We start from the raw sequence: 2,824 nt of genomic DNA on the forward strand, positions 1-2,824 counted from the left end.
CCTTACTCCTATGCTTTTTTTTGGCCTTAGAACAAAATCTTTATTGATGTCTTTCACAATTAGAGTAAGTAGGAACAAATATTAATACAATTTAATCTCCACGAGGGATTTTTTTTCCTTCCAGATAAATTATCAGTAAAAATAACACCAAGGCATGTCTATGATTTGTTTAGCACTTTATAGGATCAGAAATACAGTACCCATTAGACTGAGACAGACAACAAGAGTCTGAAACAAGTCATTACTGTAAAATAACTACATTTTTAAAAGGCAATGGAATTGCAATTGGTGGAAAGATAGCCTTATTTTTTTTAAATTCTACCTTAAGAAAATACTTTGCCACAGCATAATTCCTAAAACATCCTATTTTTATGAGGAATGTATAGAGTTGACACTCAGGCTTCCTATTGAAAGTGGCTGGTGTGGTTGACCCTATGGAGAGAAGGGGAGCCAGTGATCATTTTGGCCTGGGTATTTGTCTTAGACTCCTTTCTAAGAGGATAGTTACCATGGTTTTTGATTGTAAGGACAACTGAAAAAAACAGTAGTTTATAGAGAGGGAATTTTTTTCCTAAGGTCACTGGAATCTCAGCTAGAGAAGAATGTAAGCCATAGACTGGGGAGCTGTTACAGTCCTTATGTTTTACCAGATTTCAAACAATTCTCTGCATAGTGACAGAGAACAGTCTGATGCAAGGGGGGGAGTCAGAGGAGAGAGTGATTTACCAGTTAAGGATCCTGATTTCTCTAACTCGCAAAGTTGGAAGTCCTGTAAAAATTGCTGGCTCCTTGGTCATATTGTCCTTCATCCTAGCCCAGGGGATGGTGGGACATTAGTGTAAAAACATTGGCATCAGGGGTAAAGAGTAAAGGGAAATGGGGGCATTTGAGGCTTCGAATGGCAGCCAAGGAAAGGGGGAAAAAACTGCAGCCTCAGTTCTTATGGACCTTCATTCCCAGAATGTACACAGAGAATCGGCAAAATGTTGACCCAAGGCTGTTCCGTGGTCAAGGGAGGTGAGCAGAAGGATATGTAAAAGTTAAACTGTTAAGTTAGCCTGCACATAACCTGGCAGAGGCCATTACATCACCAGACCTACTTGTCTTTTCTCCCCCGAACTTCTGTGGCTTCTCTTGTACAGTTCTTTGAGATTAGACCCCAGCAATGTCCTCAGTGCTAACAACCATCTGGTGATTGGTGGCCACCATGCCAGATTGCCTAGTTACACATACAACACATCATACTGTCATTGTTACCCATGAGAATGTGTTTTCTATAAAAAGGCAGAGTAGGAAGGAAATGTGTCTATTCCTTTTAAAACCCCAAACCATCCACCTCCCTATTGCCTCCCACAAAACAGACCATCCAGAACCCAAATAGTTCCATGGAATGTAGAGGAGATAGGTTGTGTAGGAGGATACAACCTACTTTGAGTGATGTGGGTCATAGACTCCATTAACTGGCCTTTTTGGTCTAAGAAGTATCAAACATCTGGATTGCCTTCTTGCAGAGCATAGCAAACCAGTAGAGCTGGGGCATGATGAAGAGGCTATTGATGACATTGCAATAGATGGATATGTGGAAAGGTGTCTGCAGTAAACTCAGCCCCTTCTTTTGGCTATAGGACCAGTACATGAAGGGGAAAATGAGGCTTCAGAAGAACAAGAAGGTCCCCAGGGTCAGGATTCCATTCACTTTTTACAAAAACATGTGCTGCTTCTTCAGCAGAATCAGAATTCTGCTCAATGATACAAATGGGGTGCTGAATTCTGCCGCAAAGATACAGCCTACAAAGAAGTCACCACATTCTCCCCTTAGTACCTGAGCAATGGGTACAAGAACGGTCAGAATGAAAATATGGTGATGAGCATGAGGCGATCATGCTTGAGGAAGTTCTTAAAATGGTGAAAGTGTGTTTCTTATCCTCGCCTCTGTTTCGGTACCAGTAGCAAATGTGCATAGCACCTAGGTCGTAGGTCATATGTGGAATCAAAACCCATGTATATTCTTGAGCAAGCCAGTGCCTGCAGGTAATGACACTGTCGCAGGTCCAGATGATGAGGAGCCCGGAGCCAGCCTGGATGGAGGAGGTGAGCCTAGGAGGACCAGAGGGGCCGGTGGGCCCGGCTTCCCGCGGAGCCCCCCACGCAGCGGCCACCCAGAGGAGGCAGGGGGGCACCTACCTGCTGCTGAAGGTCAGGCAGTGGTTCATGGGCCATTGGAGCAGCGCCCGGTGCAGCCCCCAAGTGCAGAGCCCAAAGAAACCGGGATAGAAGAGGCAGCGCAGGCCAGCGGCAGCAGCATTGGCACAGTGGGGCCCGCCAGCTGCTCTGCTCCACTCCTGGCATGCCCGGCTGGCCCACTCCTATGCTTTTTAGATGGTTTTTCAGTCATCTTATCAAGTGCCTACACTAAGAATGAACATGGCCTCAAAGTCGGCCATGGCACTGATGGCAAATCTTCAACTTGAATAGGCTACAAGCCAAAACCAAAGTGGAGAGAGCGTTGTATTATCTTCCGCTTGCAAATGACTGTGCACTTAATGCAACCTCTGAAACTGAGATGCAACAAAGTATGGATTGATTCTCTGCTGTTTGTGCTCATTTTGGTCTAACAATTAACACCAAGAAAACACCAGATGCTCCATCAGCCAGCACACAACATCCATATGTGGAACCATCAATTACAACAAATGGAGCAGTTTTAAGTATTGTGGATAAGTTCACTTATCTTAGCAGTGTCCTTTCCAATGAGGTTGACACATGCATTGCCAGAACTAGTTCAGCATTTGAGAGACTCCAAAAGTGTGGGAGAAAAGAGATA

The 2,824-nt window shown here is 44.6% G+C and overlaps 1 pseudogene; it reads right to left on the reverse strand.

Annotated features, from left to right (window-relative positions):
* Positions 1-1,474: 1,474 nt before the first annotated feature.
* On the reverse strand, positions 1,475-2,305 carry LOC141503350 (TLC domain-containing protein 3A-like; annotated as a pseudogene).
* Positions 2,306-2,824: the final 519 nt, after the last annotated feature.

The sequence above is a fragment of the Macrotis lagotis genome, chromosome X (assembly GCF_037893015.1).
Source record: "Macrotis lagotis isolate mMagLag1 chromosome X, bilby.v1.9.chrom.fasta, whole genome shotgun sequence".
Taxonomy (NCBI): Eukaryota; Metazoa; Chordata; class Mammalia; order Peramelemorphia; family Peramelidae; genus Macrotis; species Macrotis lagotis.